The 12,769-nt window shown below is 46.4% G+C and overlaps 4 non-coding genes across 4 annotated transcripts; all 4 read left to right on the top strand.

Moving 5' to 3' along the window:
• Positions 1-2,763: 2,763 nt before the first annotated feature.
• trnal-cag (transfer RNA leucine (anticodon CAG)) lies at positions 2,764-2,845 on the top strand. The gene has a single exon. It is a non-coding gene; the product is annotated as a tRNA-Leu (tRNA).
• A 3,226-nt stretch (positions 2,846-6,071) lies between these two features.
• Positions 6,072-6,153, top strand: trnal-cag (transfer RNA leucine (anticodon CAG)). The gene has a single exon. It is a non-coding gene; the product is annotated as a tRNA-Leu (tRNA).
• Positions 6,154-9,379: 3,226 nt separating this feature from the next.
• On the top strand, positions 9,380-9,461 carry trnal-cag (transfer RNA leucine (anticodon CAG)). Its single transcript has one exon. It is a non-coding gene; the product is annotated as a tRNA-Leu (tRNA).
• Positions 9,462-12,687: 3,226 nt separating this feature from the next.
• Positions 12,688-12,769, top strand: trnal-cag (transfer RNA leucine (anticodon CAG)). The gene has a single exon. It is a non-coding gene; the product is annotated as a tRNA-Leu (tRNA).

Genomic DNA, 12,769 nt, shown 5'->3' with positions numbered 1-12,769 from the left:
ACATCGGAAGGGAAAGGCAATCTAATCGAGACTGTGATTGGTGAAATTCACTTTTTATGGCCCGTTCTTATTATGTTTTTTCTTTCTCTCTTTTCAGCATTGTCTGGGAAGTGTTGGTGCACTAAGGCTGCAGTATGTTTGAAAGAGTAGTTTGGAATTGCCCTGTTGTTAGTTGTGAGATTACTTTATGACTCATGCCCTCGGACTGTCTCACATTTAGCATTCATGCATCTCTGTGTCTGAGAATGCATTCGGCATGCCAGTTTTGTTTGTGTTCCGTGTTAAATGCTTACTGTTTTGCGATTCGCTCAGTACATTACGGGCTAACAGGGTTTCTGAGGTAACGTCCAGCAGCAAAAATCCTCAACTGAGGGTCTGGGAAAAATTCGTGGAGTATGGTCAGTCGGAGCAAAAGGAAGGAAGTCGTTCGTTTCTGCAGTGTTTCACAATACTACCTTTCCCGTGAGCAGTCGAACAGTCGAAACGATTGTGCCACTGATAGCGACGGCAAGCTCCGCTAAAAAGGAATCCTTTAAAGCCGGTGTAAGCAACACGACGGTATTGGGGTACACCGCGTGGAAACAGATACTTCGGTGTATCTCGTCCATGCTCACCGTATAGCCAAAATTAAACAAGTCCCGTTCCCCAGCATTTGGCCCCAATCCCGCTAAACCCATCTTATCCAGAAACTCATCCGATTACCTTTGAAATTTTCTGAGTGTAATAGCCTCCTCCACTTCCTCTGGGAGCTCATTCCAAACACGCACAACCTTCTGTGTGGGAAATGTGCCTCAGGTCCTTTGTCAATTTCAGCCCACTCACCTTAAACCTATGCTCTCGATTTTTCAACTCACCCCAACTTGGGTAAAACACATAAATACTCAGTTTACAACCCTTCCGTAAGATCATGTTACGCTGGACAATAACAAGCTATTGGAAACAGAAAGGTGAAACGTAGAATTATTCAACTTTCAGTGCTGGATGCCACTGAGCTGCAGTGCGATCGCCTCGGCTGGTTTCTGTAGTGTAGTGGTTATCACGTTCGCCTAATACGCCAAAGGTCCCCAGTTCGAAACTGGGCAGAAACAGCGCAGAAACTGCTTTGTCCTTCAACTGCAGACATTCACATGCGCAAGAACAGAGCTTCCTTGCTTGCTTTCCTCTCTGCAAACCTGCCTTCGAATTTGCTTGAACGAATCTGCTCTCGTAGTGAAATGTAAGGCAACTCCATTTAATTATTGTGCAAAGCATTATCAAGTTTTTCTCCAACCTGGTTCTTATCATATGCCATTCTGTTTGAGAGTGTAGTTGCCGCGTTCTGATCCTTCCACGAAAAGCAGTACCGCATTTGCATTCCTTGCGCAGGCGGCCCGGTTCAAAGACAGGGAAGAAGCTGATGCGCTGGTGTCACAGCGCACCACGAATTCCTGAACTTGTCTGTCTGTCAAACGTACCCCAAAGTCGTCTCTGAAAGGCTTCATTTGGAAGCTGTCTGTCGTTATTCAACGCGCGAGAGTTGGCACCGGAGGTCCTGAATCATGTTTTGGAGCAGTTCGCACGTTAGTGGCTCATTCAATCAGCAACAGCAACGAAAAAAACATACACTCTCAGAGGAACCTCCGGACCTGTGCTGTCATAGCGTCGCTCGTATTAAGGTGCGCCCCGAGATCTAAGCCATGTTGGAACTGAAACGGAGGAATCGACAGAGAGGCTACAGAATGACATCGCATCCATTTAATTTTCTTTAAATCACTGACGAGCAGGAAAATGTTCACGGGGAGGGCGAGTGGAGAAGTGTGGCAATTGCAGCTCTGGTGAAGCTCCTTCTTTGTGATTCACTCAGCAAACAGAGACGTGATTGTGACTCAGGCGTGAGAGCTCATCACATCGAGAACAAAAAGCAATCAAGGGCAATTAGCACCTCTTCCGGAGTGGGGGTGGGGTGAGGTAATTACCTTTTGAGTTCTGTTACTATGTTCAGAAACTGCCTTTTAGATTGAGGTGAACAAAAACTCCATTTCTAATAAGCACCATGGAAGTTAGCAAAATGTATTGAGTCGCTTCTCGTCGATTCCCGCACAGGTTTCCGACTCAGTTGGTATCCATGTGGCTCATGTCCAGCAGTGAACATCTCTGCAGCGAATTGCACGGTTAAGGTAAAAGGCACGGAAAGTGTCATCTCGAAGTGGATCCGAGGTCAGAGCATCCTCACAATGTGATCTGTCGTTCTCGGAATGTAATGCGACTTCCGGTTTTAGGGTAGAGAACTTTCTTTGGGACCCTTATTCTGCAAAACAGAAACAGTGACTGAATAAATGCTGCACGGTATGATGTGGAACACGGCCTGCTCAGCTTTGTGCATTTTCCCTGTAGTCCGGTGTGTTTCGTGTTCCGTGTAAACGTGAAAGTCGTCCTGTTTCGAGCAATGGGTGAAAATATTTAGCAAAGCAAGAATCGAAATTGCAGTAATGTCAAGCAGCTCATGGTTGTTTGACCAAAACATAAGCGAACATATATTGTCACGCACTCACAGATACATTTGTAGCTGAAAAGAGTCCGAAAAGATAGACTCAGCTTACGATTGATTTTTGTCTGGATTGATGGGCTATCATTATCTGCTGCGACATTGACATTGTAGCCGGGCACATCCCAGCAGCTGTGCGAGTCGGAGAGGGATCATGGAACCCTTTTCATGTGACTTTGCGTCTGTTGTTATGCAGGGGCACAATTAGAAATGCAAGCAAACGGGCCGTGCGGCGGGCTGGTAGTGTGGCCGAGCGGTCTAAGGCGCTGGATCCAGGTTCCAGTCTTGAGCGGGGCGCGGGTTCGAATCCCGCCACTGCCATTTCTGCTGTTTCACTCCGACGCTGCAGTTTGTTAAAATGCTGTTTCCGTCCCCACTGTCTTGATGTTGAAAACAAAAGTAAAATGCTTTGCTTCCCGGGGAATTAACTGTGTTGTGGGATCATGCCACGCGGATAATCGCAAACAGCTCTGCTGTTCCAGGCAATTTGTGCGTTTACTGGAACCGAATGCAGACTGTTATTTCATCGCTGTTGTGATGAAACACGGTAGAAACGAACGACTTCCTTACCTTTGCTCCCACTGACCATACTCTGTGAAATTTTCCCAGACCCTCGGTTGAGGATTTTTGCTGCTGGAAGTTACCTCAGAAACCCTGTTAACTCGTAATGTGGTGACTCGACTCGTCGTTATTTGGTTTTCTGGCCAATGGGAAAATCGATCCAATGAATTTCGATGTCACATTTTATTGAATTTCTCCCATTTCCTTTATTTCCGTCCTGGAGACATCGGAAGGGAAAGGCAATCTAATCGAGACTGTGATTGGTGAAATTCACTTTTTATGGCCCGTTCTTATTATGTTTTTTCTTTCTCTCTTTTCAGCATTGTCTGGGAAGTGTTGGTGCACTAAGGCTGCAGTATGTTTGAAAGAGTAGTTTGGAATTGCCCTGTTGTTAGTTGTGAGATTACTTTATGACTCATGCCCTCGGACTGTCTCACATTTAGCATTCATGCATCTCTGTGTCTGAGAATGCATTCGGCATGCCAGTTTTGTTTGTGTTCCGTGTTAAATGCTCACTGTTTTGCGATTCGCTCAGTACATTACGGGCTAACAGGGTTTCTGAGGTAACGTCCAGCAGCAAAAATCCTCAACTGAGGGTCTGGGAAAAATTCATGGAGTATGGTCAGTCGGAGCAAAAGGAAGGAAGTCGTTCGTTTCTGCAGTGTTTCACAATACTACCTTTCCCGTGAGCAGTCGAACAGTCGAAACGATTGTGCCACTGATAGCGACGGCAAGCTCCGCTAAAAAGGAATCCTTTAAAGCCGGTGTAAGCAACACGACGGTATTGGGGTACACCGCGTGGAAACAGATACTTCGGTGTATCTCGTCCATGCTCACCGTATAGCCAAAATTGAACAAGTCCCGTTCCCCAGCATTTGGCCCCAATCCCGCTAAACCCATCTTATCCAGAAACTCATCCGATTACCTTTGAAATTTTCTGAGTGTAATAGCCTCCTCCACTTCCTCTGGGAGCTCATTCCAAACACGCACAACCTTCTGTGTGGGAAATGTGCCTCAGGTCCTTTGTCAATTTCAAACCACTCACCTTAAACCTATGCTCTCGATTTTTCAACTCACCCCAACTTGGGTAAAACACATAAATACTCAGTTTACAACCCTTCCGTAAGATCATGTTACGCTGGACAATAACAAGCTATTGGAAACAGAAAGGTGAAACGTAGAATTATTCAACTTTCAGTGCTGGATGCCACTGAGCTGCAGTGCGATCGCCTCGGCTGGTTTCTGTAGTGTAGTGGTTATCACGTTCGCCTAATACGCCAAAGGTCCCCAGTTCGAAACTGGGCAGAAACAGCGCAGAAACTGCTTTGTCCTTCAACTGCAGACATTCACATGCGCAAGAACGGAGCTTCCTTGCTTGCTTTCCTCTCTGCAAACCTGACTTCGAATTTGCTTGAACGAATCTGCTCTCGTAGTGAAATGTAAGGCAACTCCATTTAATTATTGTGCAAAGCATTATAAAGTTTTTCTCCAACCTGGTTCTTATCATATGCCATTCTGTTTGAGAGTGTAGTTGCCGCGTTCTGATCCTTCCACGAAAAGCAGTACCGCATTTGCATTCCTTGCGCAGGCGGCCCGGTTCAAAGACAGGGAAGAAGCTGATGCGCTGGTGTCACAGCGCACCACGAATTCCTGAACTTGTCTGTCTGTCAAACGTACCCCAAAGTCGTCTCTGAAAGGCTTCATTTGGAAGCTGTCTGTCGTTATTCAACGCGCGAGAGTTGGCACCGGAGGTCCTGAATCATGTTTTGGAGCAGTTCGCACGTTAGTGGCTCATTCAATCAGCAACAGCAACGAAACAAACATACACTCTCAGAGGAACCTCCGGACCTGTGCTGTCATAGCGTCGCTCGTATTAAGGTGCGCCCCGAGATCTAAGCCATGTTGGAACTGAAACGGAGGAATCGACAGAGAGGCTACAGAATGACATCGCATCCATTTAATTTTCTTTAAATCACTGACGAGCAGGAAAATGTTCACGGGGAGGGCGAGTGGAGAAGTGTGGCAATTGCAGCTCTGGTGAAGCTCCTTCTTTGTGATTCACTCAGCAAACAGAGACGTGAATGTGACTCAGGCGTGAGAGCTCATCACATCGAGAACAAAAAGCAATCAAGGGCAATTAGCACCTCTTCCGGAGTGGGGGTGGGGTGAGGTAATTACCTTTTGAGTTCTGTTACTATGTTCAGAAACTGCCTTTTAGATTGAGGTGAACAAAAACTCCATTTCTAATAAGCACCATGGAAGTTAGCAAAATGTATTGAGTCGCTTCTCGTCGATTCCCGCACAGGTTTCCGACTCAGTTGGTATCCATGTGGCTCATGTCCAGCAGTGAACATCTCTGCAGCGAATTGCACGGTTAAGGTAAAAGGCACGGAAAGTGTCATCTCGAAGTGGATCCGAGGTCAGAGCATCCTCACAATGTGATCTGTCGTTCTCGGAATGTAATGCGACTTCCGGTTTTAGGGTAGAGAACTTTCTTTGGGACCCTTATTCTGCAAAACAGAAACAGTGACTGAATAAATGCTGCACGGTATGATGTGGAACACGGCCTGCTCAGCTTTGTGCATTTTCCCTGTAGTCCGGTGTGTTTCGTGTTCCGTGTAAACGTGAAAGTCGTCCTGTTTCGAGCAATGGGTGAAATCATTTAGCAAAGCAAGAATCGAAATTGCAGTAATGTCAAGCAGCTCATGGTTATTTGACCAAAACATAAGCGAACATATATTGTCACGCACTCACAGATACATTTGTAGCTGAAAAGAGTCCGAGAAGATAGACTCAGCTTACGATTGATTTTTGTCTGGATTGATGGGCTATCATTTTCTGCTGCGACATTGACATTGTAGCCGGGCACATCCCAGCAGCTGTGCGAGTCGGAGAGGGATCATGGAACCCTTTTCATGTGACTTTGCGTCTGTTGTTATGCAGGGGCACAATTAGAAATGCAAGCAAACCGTCCTTGCGGCGGGCTGGTAGTGTGGCCGAGCGGTCTAAGGCGCTGGATCCAGGTTCCAGTCTTGAGAGGGGCGCGGGTTCGAATCCCGCCACTGCCATTTCTGCTGTTTCACTCCGACGCTGCAGTTTGTTAAAATGCTGTTTCCGTCCCCACTGTCTTGATGTTGAAAACAAAAGTAAAATGCTTTGCTTCTCGGGGAATTAACTGTGTTGTGGGATCATGCCACGCGGATAATCGCAAACAGCTCTGCTGTTCCAGGCAATTTGTGCGTTTACTGGAACCGAATGCAGACTGTTATTTCATCGCTGTTGTGATGAAACACGGTAGAAACGAACGACTTCCTTACCTTTGCTCCCACTGACCATACTCTGTGAAATTTTCCCAGACCCTCAGTTGAGGATTTTTGCTGCTGGAAGTTACCTCAGAAACCCTGTTAACTCGTAATGTGGTGACTCGACTCGTCGTTATTTGGTTTTCTGGCCAATGGGAAAATCGATCCAATGAATTTCGATGTCACATTTTATTGAATTTCTCCCATTTCCTTTATTTCCGTCCTGGAGACATCGGAAGGGAAAGGCAATCTAATCGAGACTGTGATTGGTGAAATTCACTTTTTATGGCCCGTTCTTATTATGTTTTTTCTTTCTCTCTTTTCAGCATTGTCTGGGAAGTGTTGGTGCACTAAGGCTGCAGTATGTTTGAAAGAGTAGTTTGGAATTGCCCTGTTGTTAGTTGTGAGATTACTTTATGACTCATGCCCTCGGACTGTCTCACATTTAGCATTCATGCATCTCTGTGTCTGAGAATGCATTCGGCATGCCAGTTTTGTTTGTGTTCCGTGTTAAATGCTTACTGTTTTGCGATTCGCTCAGTACATTACGGGCTAACAGGGTTTCTGAGGTAACGTCCAGCAGCAAAAATCCTCAACTGAGGGTCTGGGAAAAATTCATGGAGTATGGTCAGTCGGAGCAAAAGGAAGGAAGTCGTTCGTTTCTGCAGTGTTTCACAATACTACCTTTCCCGTGAGCAGTCGAACAGTCGAAACGATTGTGCCACTGATAGCGACGGCAAGCTCCGCTAAAAAGGAATCCTTTAAAGCCGGTGTAAGCAACACGACGGTATTGGGGTACACCGCGTGGAAACAGATACTTCGGTGTATCTCGTCCATGCTCACCGTATAGCCAAAATTAAACAAGTCCCGTTCCCCAGCATTTGGCCCCAATCCCGCTAAACCCATCTTATCCAGAAACTCATCCGATTACCTTTGAAATTTTCTGAGTGTAATAGCCTCCTCCACTTCCTCTGGGAGCTCATTCCAAACACGCACAACCTTCTGTGTGGGAAATGTGCCTCAGGTCCTTTGTCAATTTCAGCCCACTCACCTTAAACCTATGCTCTCGATTTTTCAACTCACCCCAACTTGGGTAAAACACATAAATACTCAGTTTACAACCCTTCCGTAAGATCATGTTACGCTGGACAATAACAAGCCATTGGAAACAGAAAGGTGAAACGTAGAATTATTCAACTTTCAGTGCTGGATGCCACTGAGCTGTAGTGCGATCGCCTCGGCTGGTTTCTGTAGTGTAGTGGTTATCACGTTCGCCTAACACGCCAAAGGTCCCCAGTTCGAAACTGGGCAGAAACAGCGCAGAAACTGCTTTGTCCTTCAACTGCAGACATTCACATGCGCAAGAACGGAGCTTCCTTGCTTGCCTTCCTCTCTGCAAACCTGACTTCGAATTTGCTTGAACGAATCTGCTCTCGTAGTGAAATGTAAGGCAACTCCATTTAATTATTGTGCAAAGCATTATAAAGTTTTTCTCCAACCTGGTTCTTATCATATGCCATTCTGTTTGAGAGTGTAGTTGCCGCGTTCTGATCCTTCCACGAAAAGCAGTACCGCATTTGCATTCCTTGCGCAGGCGGCCCGGTTCAAAGACAGGGAAGAAGCTGATGCGCTGGTGTCACAGCGCACCACGAATTCCTGAACTTGTCTGTCTGTCAAACGTACCCCAAAGTCGTCTCTGAAAGGCTTCATTTGGAAGCTGTCTGTCGTTATTCAACGCGCGAGAGTTGGCACCGGAGGTCCTGAATCATGTTTTGGAGCAGTTCGCACGTTAGTGGCTCATTCAATCAGCAACAGCAACGAAAAAAACATACACTCTCAGAGGAACCTCCGGACCTGTGCTGTCATAGCGTCGCTCGTATTAAGGTGCGCCCCGAGATCTAAGCCATGTTGGAACTGAAACGGAGGAATCGACAGAGAGGCTACAGAATGACATCGCATCCATTTAATTTTCTTTAAATCACTGACGAGCAGGAAAATGTTCACGGGGAGGGCGAGTGGAGAAGTGTGGCAATTGCAGCTCTGGTGAAGCTCCTTCTTTGTGATTCACTCAGCAAACAGAGACGTGAATGTGACTCAGGCGTGAGAGCTCATCACATCGAGAACAAAAAGCAATCAAGGGCAATTAGCACCTCTTCCGGAGTGGGGGTGGGGTGAGGTAATTACCTTTTGAGTTCTGTTACTATGTTCAGAAACTGCCTTTTAGATTGAGGTGAACAAAAACTCCATTTCTAATAAGCACCATGGAAGTTAGCAAAATGTATTGAGTCGCTTCTCGTCGATTCCCGCACAGGTTTCCGACTCAGTTGGTATCCATGTGGCTCATGTCCAGCAGTGAACATCTCTGCAGCGAATTGCACGGTTAAGGTAAAAGGCACGGAAAGTGTCATCTCGAAGTGGATCCGAGGTCAGAGCATCCTCACAATGTGATCTGTCGTTCTCGGAATGTAATGCGACTTCCGGTTTTAGGGTAGAGAACTTTCTTTGGGACCCTTATTCTGCAAAACAGAAACAGTGACTGAATAAATGCTGCACGGTATGATGTGGAACACGGCCTGCTCAGCTTTGTGCATTTTCCCTGTAGTCCGGTGTGTTTCGTGTTCCGTGTAAACGTGAAAGTCGTCCTGTTTCGAGCAATGGGTGAAATCATTTAGCAAAGCAAGAATCGAAATTGCAGTAATGTCAAGCAGCTCATGGTTATTTGACCAAAACATAAGCGAACATATATTGTCACGCACTCACAGATACATTTGTAGCTGAAAAGAGTCCGAGAAGATAGACTCAGCTTACGATTGATTTTTGTCTGGATTGATGGGCTATCATTATCTGCTGCGACATTGACATTGTAGCCGGGCACATCCCAGCAGCTGTGCGAGTCGGAGAGGGATCATGGAACCCTTTTCATGTGACTTTGCGTCTGTTGTTATGCAGGGGCACAATTAGAAATGCAAGCAAACGGGCCTTGCGGCGGGCTGGTAGTGTGGCCGAGCGGTCTAAGGCGCTGGATCCAGGTTCCAGTCTTGAGAGGGGCGCGGGTTCGAATCCCGCCACTGCCATTTCTGCTGTTTCACTCCGACGCTGCAGTTTGTTAAAATGCTGTTTCCGTCCCCACTGTCTTGATGTTGAAAACAAAAGTAAAATGCTTTGCTTCTCGGGGAATTAACTGTGTTGTGGGATCATGCCACGCGGATAATCGCAAACAGCTCTGCTGTTCCAGGCAATTTGTGCGTTTACTGGAACCGAATGCAGACTGTTATTTCATCGCTGTTGTGATGAAACACGGTAGAAACGAACGACTTCCTTACCTTTGCTCCCACTGACCATACTCTGTGAAATTTTCCCAGACCCTCAGTTGAGGATTTTTGCTGCTGGAAGTTACCTCAGAAACCCTGTTAACTCGTAATGTGGTGACTCGACTCGTCGTTATTTGGTTTTCTGGCCAATGGGAAAATCGATCCAATGAATTTCGATGTCACATTTTATTGAATTTCTCCCATTTCCTTTATTTCCGTCCTGGAGACATCGGAAGGGAAAGGCAATCTAATCGAGACTGTGATTGGTGAAATTCACTTTTTATGGCCCGTTCTTATTATGTTTTTTCTTTCTCTCTTTTCAGCATTGTCTGGGAAGTGTTGGTGCACTAAGGCTGCAGTATGTTTGAAAGAGTAGTTTGGAATTGCCCTGTTGTTAGTTGTGAGATTACTTTATGACTCATGCCCTCGGACTGTCTCACATTTAGCATTCATGCATCTCTGTGTCTGAGAATGCATTCGGCATGCCAGTTTTGTTTGTGTTCCGTGTTAAATGCTTACTGTTTTGCGATTCGCTCAGTACATTACGGGCTAACAGGGTTTCTGAGGTAACGTCCAGCAGCAAAAATCCTCAACTGAGGGTCTGGGAAAAATTCATGGAGTATGGTCAGTCGGAGCAAAAGGAAGGAAGTCGTTCGTTTCTGCAGTGTTTCACAATACTACCTTTCCCGTGAGCAGTCGAACAGTCGAAACGATTGTGCCACTGATAGCGACGGCAAGCTCCGCTAAAAAGGAATCCTTTAAAGCCGGTGTAAGCAACACGACGGTATTGGGGTACACCGCGTGGAAACAGATACTTCGGTGTATCTCGTCCATGCTCACCGTATAGCCAAAATTAAACAAGTCCCGTTCCCCAGCATTTGGCCCCAATCCCGCTAAACCCATCTTATCCAGAAACTCATCCGATTACCTTTGAAATTTTCTGAGTGTAATAGCCTCCTCCACTTCCTCTGGGAGCTCATTCCAAACACGCACAACCTTCTGTGTGGGAAATGTGCCTCAGGTCCTTTGTCAATTTCAGCCCACTCACCTTAAACCTATGCTCTCGATTTTTCAACTCACCCCAACTTGGGTAAAACACATAAATACTCAGTTTACAACCCTTCCGTAAGATCATGTTACGCTGGACAATAACAAGCTATTGGAAACAGAAAGGTGAAACGTAGAATTATTCAACTTTCAGTGCTGGATGCCACTGAGCTGTAGTGCGATCGCCTCGGCTGGTTTCTGTAGTGTAGTGGTTATCACGTTCGCCTAACACGCCAAAGGTCCCCAGTTCGAAACTGGGCAGAAACAGCGCAGAAACTGCTTTGTCCTTCAACTGCAGACATTCACATGCGCAAGAACGGAGCTTCCTTGCTTGCCTTCCTCTCTGCAAACCTGACTTCGAATTTGCTTGAACGAATCTGCTCTCGTAGTGAAATGTAAGGCAACTCCATTTAATTATTGTGCAAAGCATTATAAAGTTTTTCTCCAACCTGGTTCTTATCATATGCCATTCTGTTTGAGAGTGTAGTTGCCGCGTTCTGATCCTTCCACGAAAAGCAGTACCGCATTTGCATTCCTTGCGCAGGCGGCCCGGTTCAAAGACAGGGAAGAAGCTGATGCGCTGGTGTCACAGCGCACCACGAATTCCTGAACTTGTCTGTCTGTCAAACGTACCCCAAAGTCGTCTCTGAAAGGCTTCATTTGGAAGCTGTCTGTCGTTATTCAACGCGCGAGAGTTGGCACCGGAGGTCCTGAATCATGTTTTGGAGCAGTTCGCACGTTAGTGGCTCATTCAATCAGCAACAGCAACGAAAAAAACATACACTCTCAGAGGAACCTCCGGACCTGTGCTGTCATAGCGTCGCTCGTATTAAGGTGCGCCCCGAGATCTAAGCCATGTTGGAACTGAAACGGAGGAATCGACAGAGAGGCTACAGAATGACATCGCATCCATTTAATTTTCTTTAAATCACTGACGAGCAGGAAAATGTTCACGGGGAGGGCGAGTGGAGAAGTGTGGCAATTGCAGCTCTGGTGAAGCTCCTTCTTTGTGATTCACTCAGCAAACAGAGACGTGAATGTGACTCAGGCGTGAGAGCTCATCACATCGAGAACAAAAAGCAATCAAGGGCAATTAGCACCTCTTCCGGAGTGGGGGTGGGGTGAGGTAATTACCTTTTGAGTTCTGTTACTATGTTCAGAAACTGCCTTTTAGATTGAGGTGAACAAAAACTCCATTTCTAATAAGCACCATGGAAGTTAGCAAAATGTATTGAGTCGCTTCTCGTCGATTCCCGCACAGGTTTCCGACTCAGTTGGTATCCATGTGGCTCATGTCCAGCAGTGAACATCTCTGCAGCGAATTGCACGGTTAAGGTAAAAGGCACGGAAAGTGTCATCTCGAAGTGGATCCGAGGTCAGAGCATCCTCACAATGTGATCTGTCGTTCTCGGAATGTAATGCGACTTCCGGTTTTAGGGTAGAGAACTTTCTTTGGGACCCTTATTCTGCAAAACAGAAACAGTGACTGAATAAATGCTGCACGGTATGATGTGGAACACGGCCTGCTCAGCTTTGTGCATTTTCCCTGTAGTCCGGTGTGTTTCGTGTTCCGTGTAAACGTGAAAGTCGTCCTGTTTCGAGCAATGGGTGAAATCATTTAGCAAAGCAAGAATCGAAATTGCAGTAATGTCAAGCAGCTCATGGTTATTTGACCAAAACATAAGCGAACATATATTGTCACGCACTCACAGATACATTTGTAGCTGAAAAGAGTCCGAGAAGATAGACTCAGCTTACGATTGATTTTTGTCTGGATTGATGGGCTATCATTATCTGCTGCGACATTGACATTGTAGCCGGGCACATCCCAGCAGCTGTGCGAGTCGGAGAGGGATCATGGAACCCTTTTCATGTGACTTTGCGTCTGTTGTTATGCAGGGGCACAATTAGAAATGCAAGCAAACGGGCCTTGCGGCGGGCTGGTAGTGTGGCCGAGCGGTCTAAGGCGCTGGATCCAGGTTCCAGTCTTGAGAGGGGCGCGGGTTCGAATCCCGCCACTGCCA

Source organism: Chiloscyllium punctatum, chromosome 16 (genome assembly GCF_047496795.1).
Source record: "Chiloscyllium punctatum isolate Juve2018m chromosome 16, sChiPun1.3, whole genome shotgun sequence".
NCBI classification, from domain to species: Eukaryota; Metazoa; Chordata; class Chondrichthyes; order Orectolobiformes; family Hemiscylliidae; genus Chiloscyllium; species Chiloscyllium punctatum.
Note: the sequence above shows the minus strand (reverse complement) of the source record. Positions and strands in the feature narration are given on the sequence as shown.